Below are 14,498 nucleotides of genomic sequence, written 5' to 3'. Positions count from 1 at the left end.
ATTTACAATTCAATTCATATTCACATTGCTTTTGATAATTCACATTAAAAATTATCAAAAGCAATGTCTGCTTCGGATTATATGAAATTAAAAATGTATACTGTCAAAAAGTTATAATATTAAAAGATTTAAATTTTTTTTTCAAAAATATCGTTTTATTATAATTTCTAAAAATAAATTTTTCCATTATATACATCTCGAGAAAACAAGTTTTTACCTTAGTAATCACTCTGTATATAATGGTATCTATATATGAGATATATTATATTATCATGCATAATGTGTAAGCAAAATTAAAACCCGATGTTTTTATTAGAAATTCATAATTTTTGTATATCATTATACAAGCCTGGACAAATTTTTCGCTCTCTCTCACACACACACACCTACACATACATTCAAACATACACTCGCTCACAGATGCATTAGGACTCTCGCGCGTTACATCACTCGTCGTGGGGAATCATCTCCGCGCGGCCACGGCCAAGAACGGGTTGTCCTCGAGTTGCGCACTCGCACGATCCAGCTGAGCCGGAACATTACAATTTACAATGCAACCATACGATACAATGAGCGCATACGTTTTGTTATTAAAATATCAAATATCTACTCTGTGGTGTACACACAGTATATATACAGTGTGTTTCATCTATAGTTACATATTGTGTATACCTATGGTATTTATTCGTATCCGTTGCGAAATCGGCGAATTTCGTCACCCGACGCACCGGAAAACATTGTTGTTCTTGCTCTCAGATAGCGATTTTTAATGGTATTATTATTATAAAACGATTAAAACATATTGTTTTCGAAAATAAAATTATTAGTCTAATATAATGTCATGATATACAAAAAATTACTATCCGGGCAGTGCCAGTGGTGGACCTGATAGATGTAATTCAGTTTGAAACTCATAGTTATTATGAAAACAATATCACGCTTGTCGATATTTTTCCTCTTCAAGGAAAATCTATTAGTTAAAAATATATTTTTGTTAATAAAACCACGACAACGAAAACCTTATGAACAATTGGTCAGAAACAAAAAAATCTTGTATTCAGTCCAAAAACATATTTGTGTTAAGAAAAATGCCTTGATTCAGAACAGGACCAGATCAGATTAATAACTCCTAAGTACTTGAACACATCTCACTACCTCAGGTCATCAAATTTCAGAGCAATACATTTTAGCAATACATCACTGGTCACTGGTCGTTGGCCCTTGCAAGGCTCTTTACGATTTTAGAGCATGATCATCCGGCCTAGGCTTGACCTATAAGTTTCATTTTAAGGAAATTCGGAACGGATTCTTCAGCTAATTACGTTATAGTATAATATTATAAAAGGTAAATAGAAATATAATGCATAATGAATTATTGTTATACAATTAAAAAATATATTAAAGTGATTTAATTTGTGTTTATTTTTATTAAAAATTAAATATTGAAAATTAAAATTAAATTGATTTTTTTATTAGATTATACAAATCGTAAGTTCACTTTAACATTTATGTGCATCAACTTATTTTTTTATCCATACACAAGCTCCAATTATATTTTAATTTACCTTAGCTTAGTATTATGGCTTTATTTCTTAATTCTTTCCTATAAATGTTACAAAGTTGTATAAGTATTCATACTTGCAAAATAGTAGGTACCTTTATGGATTATATTATGTAATATACAATATAACATATTATTACGTAGGTACCTAGTAATTATTGTCTTTATAATTGACTATTTAAAATCATATTACATACAGTATAACGCAATGAAAAAAGAGAACTATAACGAATAATGATAAATATTATGTATAGCTCTAATAAGTAGAAGTTAGAACGTTGAAGGTTCTCATAATGTCTTCTCGATATTGTTCTTCGAAAAAGACCACACAAACGCAAGGGAAAAGAATCTAGTTGGTAAATTTGGTATTTGCTGTGTTAACAATGTCCGTTCGCTGTCCTCCTCGTCCTCCCCACAACTATCAATTATTTCGAATTATTACACCTGTACGATAGCAGGTGTAACTACATATCATATAGGTCCTGTTGGACGACTATAAACGATTGTTAAATCCACCACAGTCTCGCTCAGCGGAGGATTGTACTAGTCGTGTGATCAATGATCTTCATCGATTACACGCGGTATACGATCTTACCTAACCTATCCATACGAACTCAGCATAAAATCACGAAGATGTATCGGGTTATCTGTGCACCGCTGCGGCTATATCATCCTGACGGAGATACGAACCATCCTGTATACACGAATAATAATAATTGCTGTCGTCGGTTGTCTTGTAATAATATTTATATTATTGTGATTTTCGACCGACTACTACTGGATGTGATGCACCGATGTAACTAATCACTAACCGATGCGTTTTCCGGCGGCGGCAGTGAGTCCGCGTTTCGATGACGGTACGTGTGCCGCTGTGCCACGCGGTATACGATCTTATACCTAACCTAACCATACGAGCTCGGCATAAAATCACGAAAACGTATCGCATTACCTGTACACCACTCGTCCTGACGGCGACACGGCACACCCTGTATACTAGTCTGTATACACGGATAATAATAATTGTTGTCGTCGATTGTCTTGTTATAATAACAATAATATTAACATTATTGTGATTTTCGACGGCATTACTGGACGTGATGCACCGATGCGTTTTCCGTCGGCGGCAGTGAGTCCGCGTTTCGACGACGGTACGTGTGCCGCTGTGCCACGCGGTATACGATCTTATACCTAACCTAACCATACGAGCTCGGCATAAAATCACGAAAACGTATCGCATTACCTGTACACCACTCGTCCTGACGGCGACACGGTACACCCTGTATACTAGTCTGTATACACGGATAATAATAATTGTTGTCGTCGATTGTCTTGTTATAATAACAATAATATTAACATTATTGTGATTTTCGACGGCATCACTGGACGTGATGCACCGATGCGTTTTCCGGCGGCGGCAGTGAGTCCGCGTTTCGATGACGGTACGTGTGCCGCGGTGTCACGCGGTCTCGCGCCCAGTCGGCACTCGGCAGTCACAGTCAGTCGTGCCGGTCCAGTCCACGCGCGTGTACGTCGGTCGTCGGTCGTCCAACCGGCGAAATCGTATGTGCAAAATACGTTTAAATTGTTTATAATAAGCACGTAAATCATGTCGTCGCGTTCATAATAATATTATTATAATTATTATCGTACGGCGCTGACGGTGAACAATGACGTAGTTGTCGATATATTGTTCGTTATTATAATATTTTCATCGTTTTATTCGTCACAAATTAATAAACGGCGCACTCGTTTTTGTCGGAGGGCGCTCATCGAACCTCGAACCGGTGGGCCATCGCGAGGTTTAAAACCGACTGACAACCGCACGACTGATATTGTTTACGAGAAAAAAACAATCTAAGTAAAAACGCATGTTCAACATTTTAATAATAATATATATTTCATATTATAATCATCGTTTTACAAAAAATCAATAACTGTCATAATTGTTATTAATAAATTATTATAATATATTATGTACGTTATTGGTATTCGAAAAGTTTTAGTTTCGGCAGTGTTTTGTTAATGCGCACTGTAAATAAATCAGTCTTAGGTAGGCTAAAGCACCCTTTATTTTATTTTTTCTACATTATAACTAAAAATGTTTAAAAATGTATAAGGATTTTCTTTGTTGGGTACTTACATTTTTAATTTAAATATCACTTTGACTAGGGAGAGGGGTTGCATTCTGTCCGTAGTAATAATCAGTCTTCATAATAATAATATAAAATAATAAATAGGAGATAGAACCCTATGACAACATATTTTTTAGATATCTAAAGCATATGAGGTATAGTAAATATTGGCTGACGAGGAGATCTGCAGGGGAGTGTACAAGTTGCATCACCCAAAATACCCCTCACTCCTCAGGCTACGCCACTAATTCAAAGTAAAATTATTTTACATATCCCAAAAACATGGACACGGACACTGTAATAGGTATAGGTACCTACTTTGTTTAAAAATATATTGTTTCGATTTGAATTTAATGAAAAGCGTGTATTATTTTGAAGTTGGACAATTTTGGTAAATCTTTTAGGTAATTTTCAAATATAATTGTAAATGAAATTACTTTTTGTATTATTATATAGAAGAATATTTGATTTTTTAAATATAACAATATTAATAACAGCAATAGTATTCCTTTTCATGAACTATGTGTCTACGAATATATGTCTAATAAACCTATAGAATGATACCCCACTAAATTATAAGTCGAATAACTCAAAAAGTATCAGGCAGAAAAAATAGTATTCTGACAACATTGCCATAGTTAATCACAAATACCTTCCATTAAGTGTAATGTAAAAAAATAGTAGGCATCAAAGTTACCCAACAATAAGTCATAAGTGGAACATTGATGAGTAATCTACATTTAATAATTAAAATATGTGTGATTAAATTATGAAAAAAAAATTGTCTTATATTATTAAAGGATATCTTATTATTCAGCATAATTGGTTATGATACCAAATGTTTATTTCTTAACAGAATTTGTTTAAAAAAAATAAATTTAACAAACAAAGATAAATTATCAGTTACCCCATTTTACTGTTGGCGAACATACATAAATATAAAAATTATTAATTAATATCATGCAGTATAGTCAAAGAACCTAAATATTCACTTTTTTTATTCAAATATTTCAGCTCTTTAATTAATTTACTTAAAATAAGCTACCTCATGATTAGATTTGTATATACATACAACATACTTACTTCAAATAAAAGTAGGTACTTACCTACTATACGTTTTGTGTTGTTTTCATTAAGTATTTTATTTTGTTATATTTTTATTTTTTTATTCTTCAAGAAGATGATACGTCCCACAGAACATGAAAATTATTTAAAATATTTAATAATATATCTAGTATAATAAAACCCTATTTCTTATTAATTATATATTTTTTTATTGAATAAGACATAAAGGTTACATAATAATAATCAGATTACATAATAAAGGCCATAATAAAAAATACATATAGAGTGACCGAATAATAACATTTTCTATTACCTTACCTTCGGTCTCCGCCACTACAAGTCTACAAGACCAACATTTTAAGATTCTCACTTTTGAGTAGATGCTATATCGTTTTTATAATAATGTGGGTTTCCTTATCTTTTGAGACCAGATAAGTATTTGGGATTTAGATCTATTACCTAGGTATAGAAAAAGATATTTTATAACAACTAGTTTATAAAAAAAATTGATTTTGATTTTATTTTTGTCATATTCAAAATATAATAAACTTAGACTTAAAAGAATAGACAACCGGATTTTCGGTTTTATGGCTTTCCAATGAAAAATTTAATTTTTTTTTTTTGGGTACCTACTAATAAAATGTTAAATTAGAAAACTTGCATGTGACCAGTTTTAATTTAAAATCATTTTTATTCAAATAACTGCATTTTTTATAAAAGATTATTAATTTATAATGTTTTTATAAATTTATTAAATATATTTAATACAGTTATTTGGATAGATAAAAGTGAACCATTTTTACTATATATTATTATAGATTAGTGATTACGTTCGAATTAAGTATTGTGAATTGATTAATTTTATAAATTTGTTAATACAATAATGATATTTTATATTTCATTTAAACAAAAGTAATTTCGCTCAAAATTATATTTTGAAAGCAGTGATTCGTCATTTTTTTTTTCAAATTAAAAATAACGATATAATGCAATAATTATAATGGCTGCGCTTTGCAGTATTAGCACCTAGGTGAAGAAAATGAAACGAATGTTTCGTCACCCTTCACAAATCGCAATTCATTTTTGAAACAACATATTGACATAAATAAAGAACTTATACATTTATAAAAAGTATATGGAATTCCCACGTATATTAGCATAATGGCTTACGCATACGTATTTCTATTCGTGAAAGACTACAGCATAATTTATAATCAATTAAAAATGTTCATCGAGCACAAAATAGTGTTCCTTGTAAAACGGTTATTATCATTTTCTACAATTTTTTTCTAGGACTAATGCCAATTTTACTATTTCAATATTATATTTGCGGTCCACGTTCAACTTAAAATTGAAATCATATAGGTTCGTCGTATATGTTGAGCACTTTTTTTATTGCCGCCTTACTCTAAGAAAGCGCTTTATCAATAAAAAAAAAAAAACAAGCATTGTAAAACCAATAGTTTCCTTGTTTCGATCAGAATTCAAAATTGCAAAGCAAATAAGCAACTTTTTTTATTATTCTCTTCCTGTACAGATTCAATGCCCGTACAATACTGTTATTGTACTTTTTTATATGAATAATGAGCAAATAATTTACTACATTTATTTTATGTTTGACATCCAATCATTTTTGGTGTTATAGCTTATATTAATGATTTAATATTTGTATAGGTATTGTATGTAATTACTACTATTTGATGAATATAGGTACCTATGCCCATTGTGTTTCAAAAAGCACACTATTATTTTATATAGGATATTACATTTTAACAATATGGTCTTGAAAACCATCGATAGAGTTGTTGATTTAAGATATTTTGTATTAGAAAAAAAGGTGGTGTTTAAATAATTACCGTAATATAATATTCAACAACATAAATCAATGATTACGTTATAGGTACCATTTTTATATATGGGTATAAATCATATTTTCTAAACGATCAAATTATCTATAATCCTAACCTCAACATGTACCTAATTATTGTGGCAGTATTCTGTCAAATGTCACAGCAAAAATCAGAAACTAATAGACCATCTGTTATATGATAATAATAATTAATAATTGACTAATCAATCAATGATTACACTAATTATTTTTATTAAAAACATATTATTTTTAAATACGTAAACAACAATATTATGAGTGACCTGGTGTGGCGTGTTGTTTGGCTTCAGTCACAAATGGGTTCTAAGTGTCAGCACCTGCCTGTGTCACTAGTTCTCGGATGGGTGACCAGCCGAGTTTTAGTGATAAATCGTTGTCGCACAAACACGTGTTCAAACCAATTGAAGTACCGTACTATCCCCCACAGTAACAGGCTAATGACCTCAGCTGACGAAGCCTTAACTAAAATAAATTATAATATACCTATAAATATATAGCACGCAAGCATGCTATACAATTTTAATAAATAGTTATGAGGAATACTCATTTCAACCATAATATAAATAATTATTATAATATTGTTGTCTTTTGATAAACCATATTATATTATGTTTGTATAGTCGCATTCAACTCAAAGCGAACATTTTTTATTTTAATGAAAATTAATATTACATAGTATAATATATGTTTTTAATATTTTACTTTAAAATATCTAAACTTTATTAATTTTGAACTACTATTTTCAAAAGGATACCTAATATTTAAAATTGTATTAATATTATTAATTTTTAAACTATTAATGCAACTCATCGATGCTCTATAATACTAGTAGGTTCAACTGTCCAACGATTTAGTTAAATGTATATTTATGAATACGACCTATTCAATTTTCACTGTATTTTAATATTACAATTATCATTTCAGTAGAAAAATGTGTTATGCTATTAATTATATGTTCTGAATCGTAATGTTTGTTTGAAAAATATTTATATGACAATGTTTATTCAATATATTATTATCAAATCCGTTTTTAATCAAAATTTTTATAAACAATCAAGGTTTAGATAAGTAAAGTGAAGTTGGCTTACCTTAAAGGCTCATCTTAACTTAAAAGTTAAAAGGTTTATAGGTAAATATGTTATTATTGATTGGTTCAATATCCAATAGGTACTATCCAATAGGTATTAGTCTTAAATATAAAATTTACAAATAAAAATCTTGTTACATATCACGAAACTAAAAATGTACCTTGATATTTAAAAAGATTTAATTAGGTGATTTAAGTCATCAAATAATTATTATCATAAAAAAGCTTTAAAATGATCTTTTGATGGCTGAAAAAACTTGTCAACTTACTGAAAATATTGCTGGCCATAGATAAAATTATGTTACCATATACATTAAATTGTTATATTATCATTTAAATAATATATTCAGCAAGATTATAATATTATGACAAGTAATGGGGTTAGACGTTGAAAACGAGCAACTATTAGCTATTATTTATGGTCAGTCGTGACATAAGAGACATATTTGAAGAATATAAATCATTTTGTAACATAAAATTATACGTCATAGGTAGGTATATACTGTTCTCGGCTTATTGATCATTAATAATTTTATAAGATTACTTATAAAATATATAGATATATATTAAATATAGGTACATATTAGTGGCGTATTGTACTATACTGATACTATCCTAATTCTATATTGCGATAAATACTTATATCGATATCATAACATTTTGGAAATTTACCTACTGTCCATTATTCTACTTTAATTGTTTTTTTGGTGTTTTTATTTGTACAATGAAATGAGTAATGAGTAATGACTGTACAAAAACTAATATTAATAAATACAATTTATAACAATTGTCTCACGGCTATAAGCATACAACATAATATATATAATAGTAGATATTGTACATTTTATAATTGTCTAGTTTAAAAATTAAAGTTCACAGTAGGTACAAATAATACGTTAGAGGTCAAATACCTCAGTCATTATCGTACCTTTTTTAACCAATATTATTTAAGGTTTATAAGGAATAATAGGATATATTATATTATATTAAAAATAAACATGTTTCATTTAAGGAAGATTTGGGCAAATAATATAAATAGCATTTTAAATAACAACGATTAAAAAATATTGTGTAGCTGGTACCTACAGACATAATATTAAGATGTGACATAATCAACATGAGGTTAACGGTTAAATATCACACAAATACGCAAGCTTCAACTATTGTAAACAAATATTTCTCTCATTTCGATTATTTTTTTTTTTCAATAATAAACAAATTAGAATGTACCTATGCGTATATTTATCATAAGTTAATTAATAGTTATATAACTTGGTTTATTTTGATTAGTATTACTTATATTAGTTTTAATGTATTATTGATATCACTTGTTAAGTAACGTTAAGTAACGTATGACAAATATTTTTTTTTCAGAAAAAGATAATCTAGAAAAAATTTAAATGGAAAAGTGAAATTAATATAATAAAAGTAAAATAGAATATAAAATATTTATTATTTTTATTTTTAATTTTAGTTTGTTAAAAATTATTTTGAAATTTATATTTTTATTTTAAGATGACAAGCTAAAGTATATTTTATTTTGTTGTTTAACAAGATTTACTTTACTTTACTGACATTTTTAATTATTTTGTTAATATCTGATTATAAATAAAAAAGATAAAAATTATAATTTGTTAAGTTTGTAAAAAATAAAAATAGTTTTTAAAATATATATAATACGCCCACTATACGGGATTTCACTTGGTCCATTTTCTAAATATTTATTTAACTATTAAAATATTGGCTGAATTTAAATTTACGCAGTACGTGTGTATTTCATTCCATCGTTGAAATGGTTTTCCTTATTGTTACATACTAATATATTATTAGTTATTCGTAGTCAATACTCAATAGTCAATACATATTTTGTAGTATCTAGATATTCTATAGTCTAGACTAACGTTATGAACATTCGTTGGTCAAATTAAAAATAAACACATACAAATAAGTAATCATAATATAAATATTTAACCAATGTCCTATTGTGATTTGAAAAAATAAATTTTGATTATTATTTTTTTGTGTTTAATTTTTAAACTTTAGAAATTATATTTTACATTTTACCCGATATATAACGAAAAAATACAAATTCCTTAGGGATTAATTTGGAATAATAATAAAAATAATAATAATATTGTCATTAGGAGTTTAATGAAAGTATAAACATTAAATGTGATTATATTACGTATATAATATGGTTTTTATATTTTTCAGCTTTTATAAAATTAATAAACAAATAAATTGCCTTGCAGCTTAACAAATTTTATCCCTATAGTATCATTTAATTATTTCAAAGTATCTACCCACGTCGGTTCGCTACTGGTCCGCCCCATTTAACTGAACAACAGTTCACGAATAATCACGTTAAAATTATCTTTTTAATACATTTATGTAGGTATAATATGTACCTACTTAGCGTGAAACTTATCAGAAATTTCCATTGCAAAAAAATTTCAGTTTTGAAACATTATTTTTGTTGGGATATGAGATTTTGAAATGCATTTACTTACGTTCGATTAAAACTTGTGTAGAAAAGTACAACAATTACTTTTTCAGTATTTTAAATGTGCTGATACTTGTCGGTTTTTGATGAGATTAATGGAGACTGGAGTTTAATACTTGTCAAAGGAAACACATCCCAAACCACTTAACGGATATTTATTATTTGGGTTATTGAACCCCCTAAAGATATTCGCATTGTTTAACATCGCTATCATCAACCACATAGAGCGATAACGACGAGGATGAGATTTACATTTTAAATAATCAAAGTAACGATCATTATAATATTATTATTGTTTATCAATTTATCAAAATGAACCCCTTTCGGCACGTACATCTAACACAAACCATTTAAATATGTATATTATTATTTCTGACTGTAGTTACGGCTACGATATATAATCGTTATTATTATTTCTAATAATTACAATCCAAATTATTATTATTTTATACAAAAGATATTGCCCCTTTAAAGGTTTTTATCGTTAAGTACTTATAGGCAACAAGTATTTTTGAGAAATCCATTAAAATTGGATATTTAGGGGCTAACCAGAAGAAAGATATCAGTTTTATATACGTAGAATGTAGATAGTTTTACAGTTGTCCAGTACAATTCCAACTGTTTCCAAGTATTATTTTATATGACCACAGGGATAAAGGACTAATTGAAAATTGGTCACAAAATATACTTAATATTTAGGAGGTTTATATTTTAAAGAATTAAAGAATTGCCAATTTATAGTTGTAGTCACTATATAGTCTCAATATACAAAATATAAGAATTTACTAAATTTTTTAAACCCAGTTTAGAAGTTAAAATAAAATATTAACAAAGGGCCTGTAATAGATCTGTATGGATTATGGAAGTGTTATAAAAACTAGGGATGGGGCGATACTAAAACCTATACTCGATATCTGCCGATATTGGTGGTATCGGGTTTATCGGTATCGGTTTTTTTTTAAAACCGATATTTGAACCGATACCAAAAAAAAAAAAAACCAAATCTATCAGCATAATAGCATTGATTATAAATTGTAATAGTTAAATTTAAAATGATAATAGTATTACGGTTGATAGTATCGGTGATATTTTGATATCGGTTCATTGTTTATGCTGAAAATGTTGGTTTTCAAATATATCGGGTATCGGTTTTTTATTGGTTGCATATATCGGAATATCGGATATCGGTAAAAAGTGGTATCGGCCCATCCCTAATAAAAACAAATATTAAACATGATAATAATTAAGTATTATTATAAGTTACATGTATATAGATAGCGTAAAAATAATAATATGAAGAATTTTTACAAAATACTACTTGGAGGCGTGGAGTATTAGGTAGTTAAGACAGGATTATTATAGGAATGTTAATATTGAAACCTAAAATAATATCCATATTGAATATTGTATTTTGTGTGTTATATGTATACCTTATATTAAGTTATTTGCGTAAAGAAATGGGAACACATTGATTGGCAATTAACTGTAAAGTTTGTTTATTTGCTTATATTATGTTCTATATTAATAGAAACAATTGTTTCGTGGTTATGTATTATACATTGCATAATCACTAATCATTGTTCCTATGTAAATTATAATTATATTATGAAAAATTAGAATTGGTCGTTGTAGATTATTGTATCTTGATTATATTATAATGTTTTAATTAAAAATATTTATGACAATTTGACGATTAATAATAAACAAAGATTAAACACAAAGTTGTATAGTACTATACTAACTGTAATATGATACCTACGCGTATAATTTGAAAAAGATTAAAAAAAATAATAATAATATGAAAATACAATTGTTACTATTTGTATTTCATCGATAAAATACGCCTGAGGGTTGTTTTTTCTTATACAATAAAAATATAAAATATATTATTATTGAAACGAAAAAAAAAATTAATTACTTCTTAAAGACTGTTGGTTGTATGGTTACACATGTTTATATCCAATGACAGAACAAAGTTAAAAATAAACTTATAAACAGGACACACTTATTGATGAGTTATACCTACTTACTTGTATACATTTATAACATAATTATTTTAATATATATCGATTGAAATTTATCATTGTCGTGAAAGATACGCTGAACTGGAATGAAGCAATCTCGATTTGAACAGACCGTGTGATCACCATCATGTTACTGAACTCGACAATATTATGTATATCCTGGGATAGAGGTCAGTGGTCTTAGATATAACATTATAACTTTGTTTTTTTATTCAAAAATAATATTAAATAAGAAATTGATTTTCCATGTTGTTGGCATTCTATTGTGTAAATCCGATACCTACTGTTTAGTGTGTTTATAGTATAATTCACCATAATTGTATGAAAAATTGTTCAATTATATCCAATCTATACTATAAATGAACAGGATATAGGGTACCTCAATCCCTGCTTCATGTTTTCTCACCAAGTTTTTAACTAAATTATGCTCGGTAGTTGTTACTTTTCAACCATCAATTTTAACAGGCATAAGAGGTTTTGTTTTGTTTTAATCGTATCTAATTTATTTATGTTTATATATTTTATTGTTTATCTTATTTCTATGTATATATTTATGTCCAATTGAACTTTCATTTATGTATTTCGTAAAAAATAATAAAAAGTAATATAAATTATCATTTATAATATAATGATAATAAAGTATTATAGTGAATATCAAACTAAGCTGCTTGACTACAGGTATAAGAACTGAATTCGATTAAGATTTTCTTCTTTAAAGCATATCATTATACTATATCATTTTTTATTTCAACAAAGCATACGTTCAATTATTATTATCTGAGACCTGAATAGGTATATAACTATATTTGAGAGTTATGTCAGAGAATAGGGAAAACTCTTTGTGGATTAAGGTCCTGTTTTTTATTTTTGAAAACACTTCAGTTTATTATTTATCTGACGAACGAAAAAGTAGGATACATTCTTAATAATAAAAATGTATGTATAAATAAATTAAAAAAATTGACCTACAAAAATAATATTTGAATACACAGTTTTCAGGTATAGTAACACCCTAAATAATTCTATTCACATCAATCATTTATTACCTAGATATAATTACGTGGTAATTGTTTAACTGATTTAATTATGTGCATATTTCTATAATTTTAATCTGTATTTACTTACGACCTATTTTTAATACTATTTTTTGATAAACCTATCTAAGATTTCCTCATTCATTTAATTTTTTTTTATTATTGGCTTTTAACATTTCCCAATGTTAAAACCAGGGATTTATTTTTAAATCAAAAATAACAATGGATATTAAACGTTATGATCCAATGACTGTTCAACGTTATGTATAATTTAAACGTTATTCAACTTAAGCGTTTAAACGTTTTAAAAATGTAAACGTTATGAAGCGTTTAGCTTCATATAGCTTGTTTCCCACACAAAACAGAGTGATTGAAAAGTATAATATTACAAAAATAACCATAATATTATATATTTTACTGATAGTCATAATTTTATAAATATTTTTTTTAGGCAATTATATGTTTCAATCGTTTATCGTTTCTGTTTCGTTATCAGTTATCCGTTTTCAATCGTTTATCGTTTAGCGATATGTTATCCGTTAACCGTTTCAATCGTTTATCGTTTACCGATATGTTATCCATTATCGATTTCAATCGTTTTTTGATGTGTTTAACGTTATACTCATAACGTTATAAAAACGTTTTGAAGCCCTGGTTAAAACTAACGTTTATTAGGATAGTAGATACCTATAGCATAGACGCACTCCGAGAAATGCGTCCCTCGAGAATACCTACATAAGCATTTACATATTTGTAAACGGCTCTTGGTTCTATACATAATTTAATTACAGTTTGGTAACCCGACAGGAAGAAATTGTGTCGGATGTAACAAATTTTTCATGAGCTATCTGTCCGGTAAACATAGTGTACGAAATTTTGGAATGAAGTTGAGATAACGATGAATAATATAACGATTTCAATTTTCTTGAGGTTTAAAAGGATAGAATTCATCTTTGGTCACGTTTCGTTATATTTTATCAGTAGCTGTAATATCTAAGAGACTATCGAAAATCCGTTTCTTTTTCAATCGAATATCAGAATTGGCACTTGTAAATTTCATCTCTTAAACAAATATTGAATATTAAAAAAAGGAGACGGTTTACGTTTGCATAATAAATTGGAATTATTTTTTTTAAGTATTCGTTATAATAACATAACAACCAAATTGGAGTATTCATTTTTTAGTTGGATAAATCGATACATA

At 27.8% G+C, this 14,498-nt stretch overlaps 1 protein-coding gene across 1 annotated transcript in view; it reads left to right on the top strand.

Moving 5' to 3' along the window:
* Window positions 1–3,028: 3,028 nt before the first annotated feature.
* Window positions 3,029–14,498, top strand: part of LOC100164066 (adenylate cyclase type 2) — a 77,043-nt gene continuing 65,573 nt past the window's right edge. The window contains exon 1 of the mRNA XM_001948880.5: window positions 3,029–3,419. The gene's annotated coding sequence lies outside the window, so the exon portion shown is untranslated. The remainder of the gene's footprint in view (window positions 3,420–14,498) is intronic.

The sequence above is a fragment of the Acyrthosiphon pisum genome, chromosome A3 (genome assembly GCF_005508785.2).
Source record: "Acyrthosiphon pisum isolate AL4f chromosome A3, pea_aphid_22Mar2018_4r6ur, whole genome shotgun sequence".
NCBI classification, from domain to species: domain Eukaryota; kingdom Metazoa; phylum Arthropoda; class Insecta; order Hemiptera; family Aphididae; genus Acyrthosiphon; species Acyrthosiphon pisum.
This window is presented reverse-complemented; position numbering and strand designations above follow the sequence as displayed.